Source organism: Pelobates fuscus, chromosome 4, assembly GCF_036172605.1.
Source record: "Pelobates fuscus isolate aPelFus1 chromosome 4, aPelFus1.pri, whole genome shotgun sequence".
In the NCBI taxonomy this organism is placed as follows: Eukaryota; Metazoa; Chordata; class Amphibia; order Anura; family Pelobatidae; genus Pelobates; species Pelobates fuscus.
The window spans coordinates 268,981,869-269,006,912 of record NC_086320.1 but is presented as its reverse complement, the minus strand read 5'-3'; positions in this window follow the sequence as shown (position 1 = coordinate 269,006,912).

Sequence of the window (25,044 nt, the reverse complement as noted above, 5' to 3'; positions counted from 1 at the left end):
GGACCTGCCTGATAACCCAGGCAGAAAGTCCAGAGAATGAAATTTGCTAGCATTATATTTAACCCTGTAACTTAACAAGGCAGACTCGGGAGACTTCCCTGAACACAAATATTAGTGTTTCAAAATAGCAAAATGTATTACAACGATGATATCATCAGTGAAAGTGACGTTTTTTTGCATTTTTCACACACAAACGGCACTTACACCGACGATATAATTGTTGTGATACGTTTTATGGCTTTGAAACACTAATATTTGTGTTCAGCGAGTTCTCCTGAGTATAACAGTACCCCTCATATACAGATTTTATGGTGTTTTCAAAAGTTACAGAGTCAAATATAAGGCTTGTGTTTCAGTTTTTTCACATTGAAATTTTCCAGATTGGTTACATTGCCTTTGAGACCGTATGGTAGCCCAGGAATGAGCATTACCCTCGTGATGGCATACCATTTGCAAAAGTAGACAACCCAAGGTATTGCAAATGGGGGGTATGTCCAGTCAATTTTAGCAGCCACTTAGTCACAAACACTGGCCAAAATTGGCGTTCAAATTAGTTTTCTTGCATTTTTCACACACAAACAAATATTAACGCTAACTTTAGCCAATGTTTGTAACTAAGTGGCTGTTAAAAAAAAAAAAAAAAATCGACCCTGTAACTTCACAAAACACCACAAAACCTGTACATAGTGGGTACTGTATTACACTTGAGACATCTCTGAATACAAATATGTGTATTTTATTGCAGTAAAAGCAAACAGTATTAAGACATTCACAATTTTATTTTGATCAAAACGTGTACATTTGGCTCAGCCCTTAAGGGTTTAAATACCGTTTACCTTATAGTAAATCTCCTGGGGAGTTCAGCAAACTCTCACAAAGCAATCCAAGTGTGAGATCAACCCAATGACATGATAATGTTTAATCTGGAAAGCAAAGATTATTGCCAGTTAAAATGACTGATGCATTTCTGTAAAATCATAGCGTTATTCACTGCATGGGAAATAAGATGATACTTACCCAGTAAATATGTTATTAGGTGTCTGATAATTCTTACAGAATTACACTGAACAAAATTATAAACGTAACACTTTTGTTTTTGCCCCAATTTTTCATGAGCTGAACTCAAGGATCTAAGACTTTTTCTATGTACACAAAAGGCCTATTTCTCTCAAATATTGTTCACAAATCTGTCTAAATCTGTGTTAGGGAGCACTTCTCCTTTGCCGAGATGATCCATCCACCTGACAGGTGTGGCATATCAAGATGCTGATTAGACAGCATGATTATTGCACAGGTGTGCCTTAGCCTGGCTACAATAAAAGGGCACTCTAAAATGTGCAGTTTTACTGTACTGAAAGGGTATGGGGGAGGGGTGGGGGGGTGGCCCAAAAACCAGTCAGTATCTGGTGTGACCACCATTTGCCTCATGCAGTGCAAGAATCTCTTTCACATAACGTTGGTCAGGTTGTTGATTGTGGCCGGTGGAATGTTGGTCCACCCCTCTTCAATATATAAAACAAAAATCAGGGAAAATCTCTCTGGAGAAATCCCTCTTAGGTAAAAAAAGATAATTGGTTGCAAAGTTAAACGAACAACATATAACCATAGACGAGCAGGAGGATAAATATATTGTCATGTTTTTTCTTTAACAAATGCCAAACAAAAAAAAATAAGAACCACTCACTTTTTATTTTGAGGCAGTTTCAGCATGGCAAACCTTGAAAATAGTCCTTGAAAATAGAAGTTTAGATGATGTGTCCAGGCTTAGTCCATAAGCAAAGTCCTTTATCCAGTCCAAGGTTGCTCAATTGGAGATCAAGCAGTATTGAAGGAAATTCCAAAAGCATAGTCAAGGCCAGTCCGAATTAGTTAACCAGGTAATCCAAGTTATAGTTGTATGAAGAGGAGATTCAGAAGGGATCCGGTGATGGAACACATCTTAAAGGGCCAGTAATAATTTAATACAATTCCTGACATACCCTCCCTCCCTCCCCCCCAAGGAGCTACCTCAGGGAGCGAAAAGGTTTATGAGGAAACTTTTCATGGAAAGATTTCAGAAGGTCAGGTGCATGAACATTGAAGTGAGGAACCCATTGATTATGAGAACAATCATAATCTTTCCATTTAATCAAGTATTCAATTCAGTTATAGCGTAATCTTGAATCAAGAATCTCTTCAATTTCATATTCCTCATCATTATCAACTAGATCCGGTGGAGGAGGAGAGGGTGGTGGTGTAGAAGGGTCAAAGATGTACTTTTTCAATAGAGATACATGGAAAACAGGATGGATCTTCATATGTGAAGGGAGTTGAAGTTTATAGGATACTTCATTAATCTGTTCGATAATTTCAAAGGGACCAATAAAAGTAGGAGAAAGTTTCTTTGAAGGCCTATGTAATTTTAGATATCATGTGCATAATGAAACTTTATCATTAATTTGATAAGAAGGATTGTCACCACGTCTGGTGTCAGCATTAATCTTAATAAATAGATTGAGCAGACTCAAAATTTTCTTTGACGAGCAATAAGGTGGAGTTGATATTATTTACATATTCTGATAGACTTGGGATGTTGACAGAAGGTGATTTAAAAGGAAGGAATCTGGGGTTGTAGCTGTAATTAGCGTAGAATGGAGAATATTTTGTAAAAGATTGCACACTGTTGTTATATGAGAACTCAGCCAGAGGTAGGAGAGAGGACCAATTGTCTTGTTGATGAGTAGTGTAAATACGGAGGTACTGTTCTAGGATACCGTTGAGTCTTTCAGTTTGACCATTTGTCTGAGGATGGAAGGATGTTGATAATTTATGATGTATTTGAAGGATTTGACAGAACTCTTTCCAGAATCTAGAAGTAAAATGAACTCCCCTATCAGTGGTTATATCTTTAGAGATTCCATGAAGGCGAACGTGTTCTTTAATAAAGATATGAGCAAAAGATAGAGCTGATGGAATCGTAGGAAGAGCAATAAAGTGGACCATTTTTGTAAGACGGTCGACAATTGTTAATACACAAGTATTGCCTTCAGAGAGTGGTAAATCAACAATGAATTCCATACTTATAGAAGACCAAGGGGCATGAGGAATAGGCAGAGGCTGCAATAGTCCCGATGGGAGTTGATTAGACTTCTTCTTTCTTTGACATTCTTCACATCTTAAGATGTAGTTTTTAATAGTTTTAGAATAAGAAGGCCACCAAAAATATTGTTTAAATAATTGAAGAGTTCTTTTCACCCCGGATGACCTGTAAGTGGATTGTCATGTATATAAGATAAAATGTTGTCATCACAGCGGCCTGAGCTTCATGGCGGCTGGACGTGCCTCGTGAGAGCTCCGAGCACAATATTCTTTTCTAGCCGAAATAATAGCAGTCCAGCCAGCCAGGAACCGCTATAACGATTGCAGCCTGATCACACTCACCTCAGGAGCCAACCGAGGTACCCCGGGTCTGCAGCTCATGGGTGCACGGCGCGTCCGCCGAGGAAATCGGGAGTGAGGCCTAGCAGTATCGCCGGACGGGTGAGGCGGCCGATCCCCCGCTCTGTGCGACCTAGTGCCCTCCTAAGCCTGAACAGAGCCCTGTTCCCCCCCCCCAGGACCGGTGGGGGTTATCCCGGTCCACCCTAGCCTACACCAGGGACCACGCAAGTCAGCAACGAGATCTTACCTGCCCTTTCACTTTGCGTGAAGATTCGGGCCTGCTGCTAGTCGGACTTGGCAGACAGGCCACACCACACATGGCGCCTACACAGGCAGACCCCAGCGAAGACCCGATCGAGCGCTCCCTCCGACGCTTAGATGATACTTTTCAGCGTTTTTGGGAGAGACTGGAGCAGCGCATGGCACTGCAGGTACCAGGGCGTGTGCGGGAGTTGAGGGAGGCCAAGAAGAAAGGGCCGAGCGGACCCCGCTCGGGCAGACTCCGTCCTGGAGCACACGCCATCCAGGCTACCTGCCCACCTGGGCCGAAGGCCAAACGGGGTATACCCCCACAGCCAGGGCTGCCATCAGAAATTTCGGGGCCCCTGACACAGTTCAAAGTGTGGGCCCCCTGGGCCCGCCCCGAGGGCCCATTCTGAGTCCACCCACAAGGATGGCCTGTGTGGTGTGTAAAATGGATACAGATTGCACATTTGTATAATGAATATAGTTTTGTGTGTTTTAGATAAAGTGTGTGTTTGTGTGGTGAATGCAGAGTGTTTGTGTTGTGGTTTTAGTGTGTGTATGGTGAATGCTGTGAGTGTTTGTGTTGTGGTTTAATTGTGTATATGGTGAATGCAGTGCGTGTTTGTGTTGTGGTTTTAGTGTGTGTATGGTGAATGCAGTGCATGTTTGTGTTGTGGTTTTAGTGTGTGTATGGTGAATGCAGTGTGTGTTTGTGTTGTAGTTTTAGTGTGTGTATGGTGAAAGCAGTGTGTGTTTGTGTTGTGGTTTTAGTGTGTTTATGGTGAATGCAGTGCGTGTTTGTGTTGTGGTTTTAGTGTGTGCATGGTGAACGCAGTGCGTGTTTGTGTTGTGGTTTTAGTGTGTGTATGGTGAATGCAGTGTGTGTTTGTGTTGTAGTTTTAGTGTGTGTATGGTGAAAGCAGTGTGTGTTTGTGTTGTGGTTTTAGTGTGTTTATGGTGAATGCAGTGCGTGTTTGTGTTGTGGTTTTAGTGTGTGCATGGTGAACGCAGTGCGTGTTTGTGTTGTTGTTTTAGTGTGTGTATGGTGAACGCAGTGCATGTTTGTGTTGTGGTTTTAGTGTGTGTATGCAGTGTGTGTGTGTTGTGGTTTTAGTGTGTGTATGCAGTGTGTGTGTGTTGTGGTTTTAGTGTGTGTATGCAGTGTGTGTGTGTTGTGGTTTTAGTGTGTGTATGCAGTGTGTGTGTGCTGTGGTTTTAGTGTATGTATGCAGTGTGTGTATGCAGTGTGTGTGTTGTGGTTTTAGTGTGTGTATGCAGTGTGTGTTGTGGTTTTAGTGTGTGTATGCAGTGTGTGTGTGCTGTGGTTTTAGTGTATGTATGCAGTGTGTGTGTGCTGTGGTTTTAGTGTGTGTTGTGGTTTTAGTGTGTGTATGCAGTGTGTGTGTGTTGTGGTTTTAGTGTGTGTATGCAGTGTGTGTGTGCTGTGGTTTTAGTGTGTGTGTTGTGGTTTTAGTGTGTGTATGCAGTGTGTGTGTGTGCTGTGGTTTTAGTGTGTGTTGTGGTTTTAGTTTGTGTATGCTGTGTGTGTGTGTTGTGGTTTTAGTGTGTGTATGCTGTGTGTGTGTTGTGGTTTTAGTGTGTGTATGCAGTGTGTGTGTGCTGTGGTTTTAGTGTGTTTTGTGGTTTTAGTGTGTGTATGCTGTTGTTTTAGTGTGTGTTGTGGTTTTAGTGTGTGTATGGTGAATGCTGTGAGTGTTTGTGTTGTGGTTTAATTGTGTATATGGTGAATGCAGTGCGTGTTTGTGTTGTGGTTTTAGTGTGTGTATGGTGAATGCAGTGCATGTTTGTGTTGTGGTTTTAGTGTGTGTATGGTGAATGCAGTGTGTGTTTGTGTTGTAGTTTTAGTGTGTGTATGGTGAAAGCAGTGTGTGTTTGTGTTGTGGTTTTAGTGTGTTTATGGTGAATGCAGTGCGTGTTTGTGTTGTGGTTTTAGTGTGTGCATGGTGAACGCAGTGCGTGTTTGTGTTGTGGTTTTAGTGTGTGTATGGTGAATGCAGTATGTGTTTGTGTTGTAGTTTTAGTGTGTGTATGGTGAAAGCAGTGTGTGTTTGTGTTGTGGTTTTAGTGTGTTTATGGTGAATGCAGTGCGTGTTTGTGTTGTGGTTTTAGTGTGTGCATGGTGAACGCAGTGCGTGTTTGTGTTGTGGTTTTAGTGTGTGTATGGTGAACGCAGTGCATGTTTGTGTTGTGGTTTTAGTGTGTGTATGCAGTGTGTGTGTGTTGTGGTTTTAGTGTGTGTATGCAGTGTGTGTGTGTTGTGGTTTTAGTGTGTGTATGCAGTGTGTGTATGCAGTGTGTGTGTGCTGTGGTTTTAGTGTATGTATGCAGTGTGTGTATGCAGTGTGTGTGTTGTGGTTTTAGTGTGTGTATGCAGTGTGTGTTGTGGTTTTAGTGTGTGTATGCAGTGTGTGTGTGCTGTGGTTTTAGTGTATGTATGCAGTGTGTGTGTGCTGTGGTTTTAGTGTGTGTTGTGGTTTTAGTGTGTGTATGCAGTGTGTGTGTGTTGTGGTTTTAGTGTGTGTATGCAGTGTGTGTGTGCTGTGGTTTTAGTGTGTGTGTTGTGGTTTTAGTGTGTATGCAGTGTGTGTGTGTGCTGTGGTTTTAGTGTGTGTTGTGGTTTTAGTTTGTGTATGCTGTGTGTGTGTGTTGTGGTTTTAGTGTGTGTATGCTGTGTGTGTGTTGTGGTTTTAGTGTGTGTATGCAGTGTGTGTGTGCTGTGGTTTTAGTGTGTTTTGTGGTTTTAGTGTGTGTATGCTGTGGTTTTAGTGTGTGTTGTGGTTTTAGTGTGTGTATGCAGTGTGTGTGTTGTGGTTTTAGTGTGTGTATGCATTGTGTGTGTGTTGTGGTTTTAGTGTGTGTGTGCAGTGTGTGTGTGTTGTGGTTTTAGTGTGTGTGTGTGCTGTGGTTTTAGTGTGTGTATGCTGTGGTTTTAGTGTGTGTATTCAGTGTGTGTGTGTTGTGGTTTTAGTGTGTGTATGCAGTGTGTGTGTGTTGTGGTTTTAGTGTGTGTATGCAGTGTGTGTGTGCTGTGGTTTTAGTGTGTGTATGCAGTGTGTGGGGGTGGGGGTGAGAGGGGAGCCTTTTTTGTAGTATTTACATTTTATTCCCCCCTCCCTGCTTCTTACCTGGCCAGGGAGGGGGGAGATCGCATCCCTGGTGGTCCGGTGGTCTGGTAGAGGGTGCCAGCCGCTGTCGAACTCAGACGGGGACCAGCCAGCACCATCTTAACTCTCCAGCAGCTCCTGCCTGTAAGTCTCGCGAGCTGTGCTGTTTGCCGCGCGGAGCGTTGCCATGGTAACCCGTGACAACGCTCTGCCGGCCGCGGAGCTCGCGAGAGTTGCGGGCAGGAGCAGCTGGAGAGTTAAAATGGTGCTGGCTGGTCCCCGTCTGCATTCTACAGGTAGCCGGGGGCCGCAGGTGAACATATAGATAGCGATAATCGCTATCTATATGTGCACAAATGAAATGTGGGGCCCGGGACTCCCTGAGCAGTCCCGGCCCCCCAGGACCGCCGGGCCCCTGACAACCGTTATGGTTGTCATGCCCTGATGGCGGCCCTGCCCACAGCATCGCCCACGACGCCGGAGGACCACGCGCCGCAGGCGGCGTTTTACCATCAGGGCCCTCCGTAGCGCCCATAAAGGGGAAGACCCGGCTGCACTGCATACCCGAGTCTGTGGCACACAGGTGCGGACCTTCCAGGCTTGGGGCTGGAGCGGGACCCGCCACGACACAAGCAGCACCGCCATCATCAACAGAGCCGCAGGGGCCTTGGGGCCCTACTCCGACCGGAGCTCACAGCTACCACTCTCCTCCAGGGCCGGCCTTAGGTGATCAGACGCCCTGTGCGAGCCCAACATATGGCGCCCCCCCCCCCTTCAGGAAAACCCCTGCCCCTTCTACAATAGCCCTGTTCCGCCTACTACAAAGCCCTTCCACAAACCCCCACCTCCCTTTCCACAGAACCCCCGCCTCCCTTTCTACAAAAACCCTGCCCTCCTTTTTACAAAACACCTGCCCCGTCTACAAAACCCCTGCTCTCCCTTTAATACAACCCCTGCCCACCCTTCTACAAAGTTTTTTCTCCCCCTTTAACAAACACATGCTATCATTATATATATCAACTATACAGCAATGTACACATAATATCACTAAAACCTTCCCCCTCCACCAAAACCACTGCCACCCTCTACAAAAGCCCTGTACTCATTCTACATAAACCTCTGCTCCCCTTCTACTAAACCCCTGCCCCCTTATACTAAACCCCTGCTCCCCTTCTACTAAACCCCTGCTCCCCTTCTACTAAACCCCTGCTCCCCTTCTACTAAACCCCTGCCCCCTTATACTAAACCCCTGCCCCCTTATACTAAACCCCTGTTCCCCTTATACTAAACCCCTGCTCCCCTTCTACTAAACCCCTGCTCCCCTTCTACTAAACCCCTGCTCCCCTTATACTAAACCCCTGCCCCCTTATACTAAACCCCTGCCCCCTTATACTAAACCCCTGTTCCCCTTATACTAAACCCCTGCTCCCCTTATACTAAACCCCTGCCCCCTTATACTAAACCCCTGCTCCCCTTATACTAAACCCCTGCTCCCATTATACTAAACCCCTGTCCCCCTTATACTAAACCCCTGCTCCCCTTATACTAAACCCCTGCCCCCCTTATACTAAACCCCTGCTCCCCTTATACTAAACCCCTGCTCCCCTTCTGCTAAACCCCTGCTCCTCTTATACTAAACCCCTGCTCCCCTTCTGCTAAACCCCTGCTCCCCTTATACTAAACCCCTGCTCCCCTTATACTAAACCCCTGCTCCCCTTCTGCTAAACCCCTGCTCCCCTTAAAATAAACCCCTGCTCCCCTTCTACTAAACCCCTGCCCCCCTTATACTAAACCCCTGCTCCCCTTATACTAAACCCCTGCTCCCCTTCTGCTAAACCCCTGCTCCCCTTATACTAAACCCCTGCCCCCCTTATACTAAACCCCTGTCCTCTTATACTAAACTCCTGCCCCCTTATACTAAGCCCCTACCCCCCTTATACTAAATCCCTGTCCCCCTTATACTAAACCGCTGCCCCCTTATACTAAACTCCTGCCCCCCTTATACTAAACTCCTGCCCCCCTTATACTAAGCCCCTGTTTCCTCTACAAACCCCCTGTTCCCTCTACAAACCCCCTGCTCCCCCTTCAACAAAACCCATGCCCCCTCCACAAAATCCTTTCCCCTGCCACTTCACCAGAAATGCCTGCCCCCTCTTCTACAAAACCCCAACTCCTTCTATAAAACCTCTGCTCCTCCCTAAACCAAAACCCCTCCCCTTCTACAAAACCCCTTCCCCAAAATCCCAGCCAGAAAACCTCTGCTCCCGTTCTGCAAACCCCACACACACAAAGACAACAATTTATTTAATAAAAGGAAAACAATAGTTACAACAAGAATAAGCAGACTCACATTAAATCTTGCTGCTCCCTGGACCCTCCTGACAGTGTCCCAGTCTGCCGACCTTGATACCAGCACTGACCTCCTCCCTCACACTCACTGTGCGGATCCTTCCGCGAATGACTGTGGAGGCGGATCATGCTCTTCCTCCGTGCTCCTGACCTCCTCTCTCTCCCGGCCGCTGCTCTCTTCATAATTTGCAAGTCAAGTGCACAGCACAATGCACTTGACTTGCTCTGCACATGACTCGGGCCGGCCTGTGAGTGACTGAGTGCGAGCTATGTCGGCCGCCCGGCGCCCCTGCTGCCATGGCGCCCTGTGCGGCCGCACAGCTCGCACACCCCTAAGGCCGGCCCTGCTCTCCTCACGCCTGAATGGCCTCCTGGAAGTCCAAGCAACTGCTACACAGCTTCCAACTACGGGAATCGGATGAGGATGAAACTATCCCTGCGCCCTGGGGTCAGCTCGGGAGGCGACGGCGAGCACACACCCGCTCCCCATGGGACATGTGATTAAGAACTGGCTAAACTAGACTTAACCCCCCCCCAAAATGGGACAGGTGTACCCTTTGGTGGCGATAAGTCTGACATTTTAATACACAGTAAATCTTTGTCTGTTTCTAAGTATCGCATCACACACACAAGTATTAAGTGAAGGGCAGTTTGAGACGGTGCACTGCAGCTACGTTACAGTCCTTATAGACACCAAACTGCTGGATCAGCCGAGTTGAACCTAACGCACAGGCACCAGTTACCATGTGAGAGCATACGGCGCTGATCCAGCTAGCATGCAATCTGTTATAAGGTTATAACTGCACTAGTCTAGCTATATTGAGCACTAATTGTTCTGGTCTGCTCGCACAAATGATCTAAGGCACTCCTTTCCCCATGTATGTATATAGCCATGACACTTCAGATCAGCATGTCTCTCCAGGCTCAGCATTTGGGTAGACCTTACAGTGGTAGCCTGTATCCCCAGCTAAAAATAAGTAAAAGGTGTGTATCAGAGACCACATAGGGAGAAAAGATCCCCAAAACAGGTGTAATAGTAAACAGTAATAATAACCATAAGATACGACCTGAGCACAAGCGAGTGGCAGAGTCTTATCTATAAAATAAGAATAAAAAACATAACATAGTGTATACTGTATACTGAAAATATGTAAATAATATGAGGATGGACTACCACTCACATTTACCAGAGCCATACCAGGCTCTGTATATCAGGCTCAAAGGTGCCAATTCAGGCTAACGAAAATCCAAAGCAGAAATATGATGAATTCCGTAGTAAAAAAGAATTTATTTGATGAATAAAAATATAAAATATAAAACTCCCGGTTACAAGGGGGTGGAACCCAAACAGCAAATGGTATAAAATAAAGGTATCCACTTACCCCAAACACAGTAAACCGTAGGAGTAAATATAAAGAACAAATAAAATACAATCAAATGATAGAATAACAGCAGACGCGTTTCGGCTCGGTGGCCTTCTTCCAGTGCTGATTTTCGGATCCTCGTGGCTTGCTTAAATGCGCCCGGCATTGCAGATCACCTGTGCATGTTTTTCTTCCGTATACGTCACTTCCGGTAATTGCGAACGATGTCATTTCCGGTATCGTCAGTTGGAACGCACGGTGGAACGCATACAGCGTTCAGTGGTTTCCGGTCTCGGAAAAATTTGTATTTAAAAGAGAATTGATTATATAGAAAAAGAAATACATAAATAAAACATAATAAAACAAATGGAGATCCACAAAAGTGGCTCTTAAACTGTCATCTTTGTAAACTCTCAATATCAATTAACCACTTAAGTGAACAAAGCTTATAGTGGAGCAGACACATAAGTGGGGTGTAGAAGCCGGCCAAAAATAGGCAAAAAGGAAATATAAAAATGAGATAATAAAAAAAGGGGGAATGAATAATAAAGAATAAATAAGGTAAAAATGTTACAGAAAATGAGAAAACTCAAAATCTAAATTTAAACCCTTAGGGAATAGGCAATCCATATCAAAAATCCATTTGCTCTCTATCTTTGCCAGCTCCTTTACATTGTTTTCACCCCTCCAATTTTTTCCTTTCTTAAAAATAGCCATAAATGACAGTACGGATGGATCACTTTTATGTTTTTTGGCAAAGTGTGCTGAAACACTATGTTTCATATACCCCCTCTGGATATTGCCCACGTGTTCCGCAATCCTGGTTTTTAAGGTCCTGGTGGTCATCCCTATGTACTGCAGACCACATGGGCACCAGAGGAGGTATATGACATTAGTAGAGTGGCATGTCAAAACCTGACGGATAGGAAAAATATGATGATTAAAATGGGAAACAAAGGAGGTAATTTTTTGTTTTTTAAATAAAGTTTTAATACAAGTAACACATGTTTTGCAGGGATAGAAACCCGGCTCAATGTTAAAGAGGTTTTTATTATCTTTTTTCTCCTTAATAAAACTAGTCGTTAGATGTTGTTTTAGATTTTTTGCTCCTCTGTAAACAATAACTGGTTTTTCTCCTATGATTTTCCCAAGAGTTGGTTCTGATTTTAGAATGTACCAATATTTGTTAATAATGTGCTTAATCTGTTTAGCATTTTCATTATAATTTAAAACAATTGGAACATTTGAGAAACTTTCCTTCTTTTTTACATTATCTGTTTTTTTATTTAGAATTTCCTTCCGTTCTTTTCCTTTAGTTTTATTTATAAAATTGTCTAAGGATTTTTCATCGTAATTTTTTTCAACCAGTCTAGTTTTTAAAAATTGTGCCTGTTCATCGAATAATTTTGGATCGCTACAATTTCTGTATAAACGTAAAAATTGACTGTTAGGCATATTATGCAGCCATGGGCCATAGTGACAGCTTGAAGTATCTATATACCCATTGACGTCGACCTTCTTAAAGAAGGTCTTGGTCTGAATGGTTTGGTTTTCAATATAGATGTATAGATCAAGAAAGCTGATACCTTCAGTGCTATGTTCACTGGTAATGTGTATATCTGAGTGATTACAGTTTAGAAAATCAATAAAAAGTCCAAGTGTGTCCACATTTCCTCGCCAAATAAAAAAAATGTCATCGATGTACCTGCGATAGAGAACCAGATTCTCCGCCCAGCGAGCCTCTGAGAGAAACGAATTCTCCCAATGGGCCATAAAAAGATTGGCGTAGCTGGGCGCGAATCTGGTTCCCATCGCGGTACCCTTGAGCTGCAAAAAAATTTTTTTATCTAACCAAAAATAATTGTTATGGAGAATAAGTTTAACCCCTTAAGGACACATGACGTGTGTGACACGTCATGATTCCATTTTATTCCAGAAGTTTGGTCCTTAAGGGGTTAATACTATCCATAACAAATGCAGTCTGATCCTCCTTCATATCACTTTGATGTTTTAAAAAATATTCTACCGCTTCGCAACCTAGATCATGTGATATGCAAGTATATAAACTTGTAACATCGCATGTTACTAGGAGATAGTCATTCTCCCACCGTATGTCCATCAGAAGCGTTAGTAAAGATGTAGAGTCTTTTAGGTATGATGGTTGTGATGTTACCAAGGGCTGGAGTTGTTTATCTACATACTCGGAAAGGTTGCTTAGGAGTGACCCAACCCCGGACACTATGGGTCTCCCTGGTGGATTTTTTTGATCTTTGTGTATTTTGGGGAGTATGTACAGTACTGGAATCCTACATGTAGAGACATCAAGATATGAGAACTCATGTTTATTTAGGATGTCAAGTACTTTACCCCTATCCAAAAGCTCTGAGTATGCCTTTCTAATTTGACTGGTGGGATCACCCTTTAGTTCTTTGTAGGTGGTAACATCATTAAGTTGTCTATATATTTCTAGGTAATATTGATCTTTATTGAGGATCACTATACCCCCGCCTTTGTTGGCGGGTTTAATGACTATACTTGTGTCCGATTCTAGTTCTTTCATAGCTTTCCTTTGTTGGTGGTTAATATTATCATGTTTGGGTCTGTTAATTTTCTTTACCTCGCCCATGACTAGTTTTTCAAAGACTTTCATCTCACTATTGACACAATGTCGGGGGAAGAAAGTTGACTTCTTTTTTAAAGAGGTATGTATGGACTCTTGGGGTATGGTTGCTTCTTCTGTATAGGATGATTTTTCAAAAAACATTTTTATGCTTAAATTACGTATAAATTTAGTAATATCTATAAATGTATTAAACGGTTGATTATATTCTGAAGGCACAAACTTTAAACCTTTTTTCAAAATTTCCATTTGGGATTTAGTGAGAGTTTTGTCGGATAAATTAAAAATTCCTAATGTTCCGCAATCTTGCCTCTTTTCTTCTCTCTCCAAAAGTCTTCCTGCTCTAATTCCTCTCTTCCTCCCTGCCAGTTTCTTTTTTGGGGAAAATTTCTCAAATCTCTCCTTAGTGGTTTCTGCCCTAAAAAAAGTGGGGATTGTTGGGAGGGAGACTGTTTTGGGGAATTTTCTGATAGGGTTCTAAATTTAGATATTTGGAATCTACCATAGTTATTTTCCACCTTATTATAGGACCTTCTTTGATAAGGGACTTTTTTTGGTGTATTTCTATTTTCTCTGTTTTGGGCATAAACAGATGTCTCGTTTTCTCGTGTTTGGAATTGTCTAAAGGGTTGTCTACGTTCATAGTTATTTCTGTTAATTGGAGCTTGGTAGGGATGATTACCTCTATGTAAATAGGTTTTATTCCGAGACTGTGATCTATCTCGTTGTTGAAATTTTTTTGAAAAAGAACGTACTTTATTAAAAGCATAATCGTTTTTATCTCTCAGAAACTTTTTCTTTTTAATAGCTACTGTTTCTTGTTCAATTTTTTCCACATAATCTTTAACTGTTTCTAAAGATTTTTCTACTTCTTCACAGCCTGCTAGAGGTCTTAATTTTTCTTGAATCTGGTTAATTTCAACATCTAATTTTAATAGATTTCTTTTTCTTTGTTGTATACTGAATTTCATCATTCGTATAGAGAGAGACTCAAGGGCGGCATCCCAGATCTCAATAAATTCTGAGTCATCTCTATCGAATGTCGGGGTTTTGAAAAACCGTAAGCCTCTCGGTGTAATATTATTTTCTAAATATTTGGTCATGGTAAAAATTTCCCACTTTATTTTAGTTTCCTTTGTCAAAAGTTTTTGCAAATTCTGACAGGTAAGGTCTAAATTATCATTGTCAAAATTAATGTTGTCTTTTTCACATTCAAAACGATTGGCCAATTTATCTTGCCAATTATCTCTATTTGCAAATAGATCCATAACGTATTTTGGGGAGCAGCCCTCACTAACAAAAGGGAAAGAAACAATAATACAAAAATACAGGATAGTGAGTAGGCGCTTCCAAATATATAGCAGAGATAAATGTAAAACAGGGTATGATACAGCAGTGTTTCCCAGACACTAAATCAGAATAAAAATAAGTAAAAGGTGTGTATCAGAGACCACATAGGGAGAAAAGATCCCCAAAACACCTGTTTTGGGGATCTTTTCTCCCTATGTGGTCTCTGATACACACATTTTACTTATTTTTATTCTGATTTAGTGTCTGGGAAACACTGCTGTATCATACCCTGTTTTACATTTATCTCTGCTATATATTTGGAAGCGCCTACTCACTATCCTGTATTTTTGTATCCCCAGCTAGCATGTTTATCTCTCACTATTTGTGTTCAAATGTGCGTAGCCTAAGCAACTTGTTAATGTTTTAATGTTTTACTTTTACGCTACAGTTAAAGCGTAGTTCTACTATTTACAATTCTAGCACAACCTCTATGACCTTTCGGTAGACAATACTATAACTAACCGACACGAGCATGCTAGGTATAGGCCTTAATAATATAACTCAGGATGCCATACTAACAAGTACCAACGAGGTCAGTGCCGTTACCCGTGTTATGCTTGCAACTATTGTGAAACCTGTGTTTTACTCACCCATGTGTCACCAGACGCCTGGCTAACATGACTTAGCGAGTTACCAACCTGGATCTTTTGATCCTTAGCTTGTATTTTCAAACTAAAGTTTAACTACAATACATAAAAAAAAAAATGAGGCATAGAATATCTGGAAATGTAATCTAACTTTGCGTATTGATGTACCAACCCTATACTGTAAATCACTTAAACGTTTCCTTCAATTTCTCTTCTGTATCCCATACTATATGCCTTTAATAAAAGAAAGATTGACAAAAAAAAAAAAAAAAAGATAAAATGTTGTGTCTTGCAGAGACAGGAACATAGAGTAAATTATCTATATACCATAGTCCATTTTTTCTTTGCAGAGATAATTCAGGAGAGGGGTCATCTGGAGTATAAGATGAAGCGATTTCGTTAGAGAAGGACAACATTAAGCCGATTATTTTTGAGGCAGGAATTATATTTGAATCGTCCATTAAGGGAGTTGTTTCGAAGGAACGAGAAAGGGCGTCTGCTTTTCCATTTTTCTCTCCAGGACAATACGTAATATGAAAGTCGAAATGTTCAAAGAAGAGTGACCATCTTGCAAGCTTAGGATTTAGACGTTTTGCAGAACAGATGTATTCAAGGTTTTTATGGTCCGTTAATATGATAAATGGTATCTGAGATCCTTTGAGTAGATGCCTCCAATCTTCTAGAGCGACTTTAATTGAAAGTAATTCTATTACCTATTACCAATTTCTATTGAATATATAGTTATCCTCTCCTCGTCTATGCTTATATGTTGTTAGTTTAATTTTTCAACCAAATATCTTTTTTTACCTAAGAGGGATTTCTCCAGAGAGATTTTCCCTGATTTTTGTTTTATACATAAGTAGTAGGGTTAACCACTCGTACTGACCACCCCAGTTTGGATATTCTCCATATAGGGCGCTTTTTTGATTGATTTACACTCGTCTTCAATGGCTGTGCGAATTGCTGGATATTTGCAGGACCTGGAACACACTATCGTATACACCGATCCGGAGCATCCCAAACACGCTCAATGTGTGACATGTCCGGTGAGTATGCTACCCATGTAAGAATTGGGATGTTTTCAGGAATTGTGTACAGATCCTTGCAATATGGGGCCGTGCATTATCATGCTGCAACATCAGGTGAAGGTCGTGGATGAATAGCACAACAATGGGCCTCAGGATCTCGTTATTTAATGATTTAAAGCTGCACTGTCATGGCTGCATTGGTTTTGTTTTTAACCCCTCTGTGAACTACTCTACATTTGTTCTCATAGTCACCCCCAAATGCCTCTAGGTCCCCTATTTCACTTTTTTTACTGCTTTATTTTTCTTTAAAATTTATTTTTCAGCATATAATGATTTTTGAAATTTTTCACTAAAGTGAGTATTCAAAAGGAATTTCAAATTTAAGACCAAAAAAGCTAAACTGGAAACAATTTGTTATGCTTTAATTTCAGTAATTTTATTTCGCTTAACATTCTTAATTTAGTGAATAACCCTGTAAATGTTTTCAGGTAAAGTATCGCACAGAAGAAAAGTTCAATACATAGACTTGTTTTCAGTTAAAGGGAAACTATAGGCACGCAGACTGCTTTAGCTTATTGAAGTTTGTGAGGGGAGGCCAGGATAGGATAGTTTACTCTAATAAAAAAAGATATTCTAAAGATTAGTGATAGCATACATATGAATATTTAAAATTGTTGTGGAACAGCTGTGCTTTTCACACATCCACAATCCAATTATTTTTAACAGTTGATATGCCGAAAATGCATGTTTTATACTTGACAGTGGAATATATACTAATCAACCACAACATTAAAACCACTGACAGGTAAAGTGAATAACATTTATTATAGTATTACAATGGCACCTGTCAAGGGGTGTGTAGTGGAATGGATGCTCTAGCTGCACTTTCATTCCCTTTTGTTCGGCTGTCTGTACACCCCCTGTTCATTTACCAAACCATCTATGTGTGGATCCCCAGATTCCTTTTGTATTTTGGTCACCCTGTGCCCATTATTGGTGCAGGTTATGTTGAATGTATTGCTTGTATGTGCCTCTTCCACTCCCTCTTTTTCCTGTACCATTGGTTCCCCAGCAGGGCGTTGTCCCAGGGACACTGCCAGACCAGTTTAAACTAGCTGCTTTGTCCCTCCTCAATCTCCCATCAGCCCCTGCTATTGTCTGACCCCACCCTCCCTTGTACTATAGTAATCTATGTACCCTATTGTATGTAAATTAGGCTGTTGGAGGTTTTAAGCTATGTGTGCTATGCCTAGTAAAATCAGTTGACTCCCAGAACTGTGTGTTGTCCAGTTACTGGGGGAAGTGTCATATTTTACTGCTTATTTTATCTATGGTGACTCTGCTACAGGGTAGGTTATATCAGGCAGCAAGTGAACAGTCAGTTCTTGAATTTCATGTGTTGGAAGCAAAAAAAATGGGCAAGTGAAACGATCTGAGTGACTTTGACAAGGACCAAACAGTGATGGCTAGATGACTGGGTGAGAGCATCTTCAAAATTAGATTTTTGTGGGGTGTCCCTGTTATGCAGCGCTTAGTACCTGCCAAAAGTGGTGCAAGCAAGGACAATCAGTGAATCAATGTCAGGTTCATGGATGCCCAAGGCTCATTCATCCATGTTTGGAGCAAAGGCTAGCCCGTATGGTCTGATCGCACAGGAGAGCTATTGTAGCCCAACTACAAAACTGTAATGCTGGCCATAACAGAAAGGTGTCAGAACACACACAGTGCATTATAGTTTGCTGTGTATGGGGTTGTGTAGCTACAGACCAGTCAGAGTGGCTATTATGACTCCTATCCAGCGTCGAAAACACCTTCACTGTGGACATCAACTAGCGTCAGAACTAGACCATTAAGCAGTGGTAGAAGGTTGGTCTGCTAAATCATATTTTCTGCATTCTGCCACACTACAAAAATTGTTTAGGAATTGTTTCGTTTGAGGAACATGACAATGAGTTCAAAGTGTTTTTTTTATTAATACATCTTTATTTTGGTTGTGCATATAAAAGTACAGAAAATCCTGTAATACCACAACAGCATTGACAAGATGCATCAGAAAATATAGCAAAACACATAGCTTGTATTCAGGCATAGCAGGAAAAGTTGAAGCATGTGACACTAGGTCTGTACTCGTAAGTGAGGGCTTAGCTGAGCATTCTAAAAAGACATGCAGAGTATGAGACCATAGTGTCGATGAGATGTACCTCGGTGTTACAAGCGAGAGTAATGCCACAGAGAGGAACATAAATAATAAAACTAAAAACCTAAAACGTAAAATTGAAAGTGGTAGAACAAAGGGGCAGGGATCTCTAAACTGCTCTATAGGGTCTCTGAGGCCTAAAGAGGGTAGCGGTCTGTGCTTTGGTGGATCCAGGGGGGGGGGGGCAACAGGGCAATTGCCCCCCAGAGAAAAAAAGTAATGGCCAAAGCTCTCCCATGCCGGCCAGTGCAGGGCTGGCGCTATCCAAGCACCAGCCCTGCTGTTTGCCATCACGGACCGGAGGGGAGATCAGTGATCTCCCTTCCCAGCCCACAGGCACATTGCTGGAATGTTTCCCCCTCCCTCAGCAAGGGTAAGAAGGGAGGGGGGACATTAGCTATATTTATTTAATTATTTAATAATTAAAAAATGTATATTTAATCTGCCCCCCTATCCCCTTATACACTGCACCACACACAGCCCCCCCTTACACACTCAGCCCCCTATCCCCTACCCACTGCACCACACACAGCAACCCCCTTACACACACAGCCCCCTATCCCCTACACACTGCACCACACACAAATATACAGCCCCCCCTTACACACACAGCCCCCTTACATACACAGCCTTCCTTACACACACACAACCCCCTTACATACACAGCCCTCCTTACACACACACAGCCCCCCTTACATACACAGCCCCCCTTACACACACACACAGCCTCCCCTTACACACAGCCCCCCCTTACACACACAGCCCCCCCATACACACATAGCCCTCCTTACACACACAACCCCCCTTACACACACAGCCCCCCTATCCCCTCACAAAGTATAACCCCCTACACACTTCACCACACACAAATATACAGTCCCCCTTACACACAGCTTCCCCTTCACACACACAGCTTCCCCTTACACACACAGCCCCCCTTACACACACTGCCTCCCCTTACACACACTGCCCCCCCATAAACACACATAGCCACCAATACACATACTACCATACTACCCCATACATACACTGCACCCCTCTCACACATGCACTACCCCTCCATACACATACTGCGACCCTCACACACACTGCACCATTCACACACACACACACACACTACAGCCCCTGTCCTAGCAGACCCTGGGTAAGTTATTAAACGTTTTTTTTTAAACGGTTTGACTACTTACTCTGGGAGGACACCACAGCAAATCCTGGCACCAAAACCATTTCAGAGAGCTTTAGTGGTTATTGTGCCTGGATTGTTTCTTAAAATGATCTGCCAGTGCCCCTCCCGAGATTAGCTTCTGGATCCGCCACTGCTCCTATATTGAGGATAGTGTTCAGCCTATGCCTCAAACTCTGATACAGTCCAGCACTTGTTGCTCACTGGTCCGGTCGCTCCTGGCAGTCTGGACGGCGTCTCGAGATCTTCTCATATGTGGCTGGTACTGTCGTTGTGTCCAAAGTACCCGAGGGTGTGGGTGTGTATATCTATTTTTAGTTCTCCCTTTTTTTTATATCCCCAATTTAGTAGGATTAGTGGTCATTTTAAAGTAGTATTGTACTTGTATGACTAGTAAATACTTTGACTAGTAATACTGATAGGGCACCAAGACTATTTTTGCACTATAACCACTTCTAGTGTATAAGTTGTTATGCTTGGCGTGTTTCTTTAACCTCCATCTACAATACAATTTGATAGTGTTAAAAGATAACTTTAAATTAAAGTGGCAAAAGGAAGTGAACCCCAACATGGTACCAAAGCAAAAGTGTCCCGAACCTGAAATTATGCCACACATATGGTAAAAATGTGAAATGTCCTTTCGTAGGTTTTCCTGGAGCTGACAGAAAGTGCCAAGTGGTATAGAGTGCGAGTCTGGGTCAACAGCGTATTCAATCCAGGAGCATTTCCCGGAAGGGAGGGGCGGGGGTAGCCTTGCTGGAAGCGGTGGGTAGAGCCTGGAGGAAAGCCTGGAAGTGAAAACAAGACAAGCGGTCAGCAGCAACATTTGTGACCCCTGGGACGTGAATACAAGTGATAAAAAAGTGTCTGGTGGCCACCACCCATGTGAGTCTCCTCAAAAACTTCATAATGACCAGGGAGGAGGAACGGCCCCTATTGACGATGTGGCAAGTGGCCAGGTTGTCAGAATGGCATCCGACGGAGCAACCAGCCCAACCTGACAGTTCGAACAAGGCTGACGTAGTAGAGAAGCCGGACAGGAACCTAGCCTCCCAAGGTCAAGGGTCTCAGAGCCATTTATCACCCCAGATGGCCGTAAAGTCATTGTTGGCCGCCGCATCAATCAAGAGGGCGGGCGAAGAGTTGAAAATAGGGGGAATGAACATGGCGTGCCCATTCCAAGAAGTGAGGAAAGTGTGCCACATGTGTAAATCGTCAGTCGCGTGTTCGTCAATTGTGGTGCGTGAGTCATCAGAATGGATGTGTGGAAATAAGACCAGCAACCGTGAAATGAAAAATCTACTCTGGGGAATGATACTCATGGCTAAATTGAGCGACCCCTGCAGGGACTGAAGTTCTCTCCAGTTGCAAAAACCCAGTTGTGAGCACTAGGGAGCGCTCAATCTTGTCACGGGGAAGACTGGAGTGCATGTGGACTGAATCGAGTTGAATCCCCAGAAAATGGATAACGGTGTCCGGGCCTTTTGTTTCTTTAGGTGAGACCAGAATCCCCAAGAATTCAAAGAGAGTCAACATGCGTGACAGGCTGGCAGATGGAAGTGAGTTGTGCTCAACGGTGAGGAAATCATCCAAATAGTGAATTACGGTCGGACATCTGCACACATTAAGCAGCAACCAGCACAAAGTCTCAGCAAAGATATCAATGATCATGGGGCTACATTTTGAGCAGGAAGTGAGCCGGGAGAAGAAGTGATACAATCCCCTCCACCTAATGCCGTGCAGATGCCACAGTGAGGGGTGAATGGGGAGCAATTTGAATGCATTGACAATGTTAGTTTTACTGAGCCAAGCACCCATCCCAGCAGCCAAGATGGCCCTGATGGCATTGTCAATTGTGGAGTATTGCAGCAAGAATTCATCAGAGGGTATGAGTGAATTTAGACTGGGGATGGTGGAGGAGTGCGGTGCCGATAAGTCAATGATCAGTCTGTGTTTAAGTGACGTCTTACCCGTGACGATCCCAATAGGGTTGGTTCTCCATGAAGAAAAAGGGGGGGAACTAAGCGGCCCTAACAGAAAACCTTGATCAACCTCAAATCTGATTAAATCATCCACCAGGTTCAGGCTCACTATTGCTGTACGCAAATTACCGCATTTCAGCATACCGGAGGGCAAGTGGATGATGCCAGTGTGAAACCCTATGGATAACCAGTCAGTGAGAAATATAACCAGATGTTGTGAGGGGTGATGCTAAAGTAAAATAGAAAATAAAGTGACATTGATGCAAGTGAGGTATGGTTTGGGAAATAGTTTATTCGGGCACATATTCCTAACCTGAGCCCGGAAAAAGTGTGCACACGTGTAGTAAGCGACAGGAACTAAGCCTACAATTTCCCGCATTAAAACTATTACAAATTTGGGCCTTGCCCAAATACACGATGTCCCTGCCCAGTTTATCTTTCAACCCTTTGGTTGACCTGGCCGCACTAGGGGTTGCGGGGCTAGGCGCAGCTTCAGCCGAATTAGGGTAAGTTGACGGAGTGCACAGTGGGTGCACAAATCGCACAAGCCGGGGACCTGATGCCCGCAAAATGTCTGCAGAATAGCTCAGTATCCAATCTGCTCCAGTTAAACTGAGCCAGAGCTGCAACCACCTTTGCGGAGAAGGAACGGTAGTAGTCATAGAAAGCCGTACCACCGTACTTGTGCCCCAGGTTCACGATTATGTGCAAGTACACATCCAACTCCTCCTGTTTCCCAGGATGAACCGAGCAGTACACGTCCCTGTAGATCCCAAAACGCAAGACAAATTCGGATATGGACAGCTTCTTATTAAGCCTAGGGTCTCTGGCCCTCAGCACCACAGATATATCCCCATACGCGTATGTCCTATTCTCAATGACATCCTGGGAGGCAATCTGGAGTGAGACCTGGTTGACATCCTTGCCTTCCAGGATGTCCTTTTTGAGAGCAGTGGGGACTATATGCGACGGGTTTATGATTTCAGGGAGCAGGGACGAAATAAGGCCGTTACCCGGTAAGGCCGATGAGCCCCCACATACAGGAGTTGTGGGCCCTACACCAGAGGAACAGACCACCTCCAATTTCTCCAGTCTGTCACTGACAAGTAGAATATAGAAAAAAAGAGATGCAAAAATAGAAGACATCAGAGATGCGAGCATGGCACAAATGTCCGGCAACTTACGCAGCCCCTGAGTTGTCGGTGTACGTGTGCAGAAGCCTGAAGAATTCCACCTTCCTGGCCATAGCTGGGAATGGATCCCATGCCTACGGAGTTTCACCATGAGATGCGGGACAGTCCATGACCTCATAGAAGATGGACTAACCGTATCTGCTCCCAGGGCTGGGGTGCCAGGCCCAGCCGGGGTGCTGAGAAGGGACAGATCCTCAGGCGTGTCAGAAATGAGAGACATACTGAAATACATACATATATATAGCATCACAAACAGTAAAACATCTTAACCAGTGTGGCGGGACCGCTGCCTTACTGTGAATTACCTTGTTTTATATGTGTGGGTGTGCCCTCCTAGAATGTGTGTTTCCACTTTTTAATCTTTCCCTTTCTGTAGTTTTGACAGTAAACCCTGCAAAATACCTTTTGACCACCCGGGGGCGCTCCCGAGCATGGGGCACTGTGCGCCAGACCACCACAGCACTCCTTTTAGATTGTTTACTTAGAAAGTTCACACCTCACTAGCAAGGTGTTAAAACCGCAGACTCCAAAGGAACGAGCGGCATGTGCTTCCCCTGGGTTGCCGCCGGATCGTATCACCGAATGCCCACCAGGGGGAGCATTCATCTCCCGAACCGTGCCGGACCACCCCGATACTCCAGTTAGAATGTTTAGTTAGAATGATCACACCTCACTAATGAGGTGTGAAAACCACAGACTGCAAAGGAACAAGCGGCGCGTGCTTCCCCTGAGTTTGCGCAATTCTCCTGCTTGGTCGGCACGAGTGAGCACTGATTGATCGCTGCAGGATGCCGGCGACCAATCAGAGCAGGAGCATCCATTGAAATGGGGTTTCGCACCCTGTCTTTTAACTGGGTGGCGAAACCCATCTCATCCCTGAGCGCTGATTGGTGCGTATAGGTTTCGCGCCTTTCAACGGATTGGTGCCATCGGGTTTCGCGCCCTATCTTCTGATTGGGACGCGAGACCCCTCTCGTCCCGGAGCACCGATTGGTGCAGCCGAGTTTCGTGCCCTTTCTTCGGATTGGATGACGAAACTCCTTCCTCCTCTGAATGCTGATTGGCGCGATTTAGTTTGTGCCCTTTCAGCTGACTGGTTGTTGCTTGGTTTAGGCGCAAAGTTTGAATTCGCCGGACTAAACCAAGCAACGCCATCAATCTAATTTCGGGGATGTACAGAGCCTCGAGCCCTGCGGGGGTCTGTAATATAAAGCTGTGTACCTGAATAAACGTTGCTAAAGTTGTACCCTGGAACTGTGTCCCGCCCAGTTACTGGGGAAATGGGTCTGACTTATCATTACCAAAGAGGATAACCAGCCAGGTTAACCAGGTCCCGCTACAACCAGGTACCGGCTGGCTAGTGAATTCCAAGTGGCAAAAATTATACTATAATGCCTTCACAAATGAGGCCCTGCTACGCTCCAAGCGGCTTGAGAGTTTTTAATTATGAGTTGGCCCAAGGGGATGTCGAGGCCACTGAAACGTAGTGGCAGGGTGTTGGCCTTTGAATGACTGAGTGTTCATGTCTGTGAATTTGTATGCTTCAGTGACAGTGTGTGTTGGTTAAACAATGTGTGTGACAATGACTGTGTATCTGTGAGTGTTTGCCAATGTATGCAGTGGGTCCGTGTGTCTGTCAGAAAGAGAAATTTGGAAGGGGGGATGCCTAGGGCAGCACAAAACCAGAATACACCACTGATTTCAGACCAGCATTCAGGTGTTTGAATGATTACATGATTTGAACAAATTGCTATTCATCACTAAAGAAATTTCCACATGTAATACAGACACAAATGCTAGAGCACAGAGTGTAACACAGGGAAAGAGACTTTCAAAACAGGAACATTCACATTTCAAATGTTATCGCTGCGGAGCTGCTACACATGTTGCAACTACATGCAGATTCAAGGATGCCAAGTGTTTACCATGCTTGTGGTAAAATGGGCCACCTACAAAGAGTGTGTAAATCCACAGCAGAGAGAGGCAGTAATCGCTTGAGAGACAGAGCAAAGAATGCCTATAGAGCAGTGGTGTATGCTGGTTTTCTGCTGCCCTAGGCTCAGCTCCCTCGCGCGCCGCAGAGTGAGGCTGGGAGCCGGAATATGACATCAGCCGCCCGCCAGCCAGCGCCGCCCGCCCAGCAGCCACCCCCGCCAGCCAGCGACGCCCGCCCAGCAGCCCGCCTCGCAGCTAAATGTCCCTGCTATAGAGTACAAATGCAGGAGTCTTCTGAGGATTCGGATGAACAATTTCCTGTCCAAAATTTAAAAATATCTACAATAGGCTAATCTGGCTGCATTCACAGTTCAGGTTGTTGTAAATGGAAAAAAACTGACTATGGATTTGGACACAGGTGCAGCTGCATCAGTGATTTCTTTGACAGACTGGAAACGCCTTAAA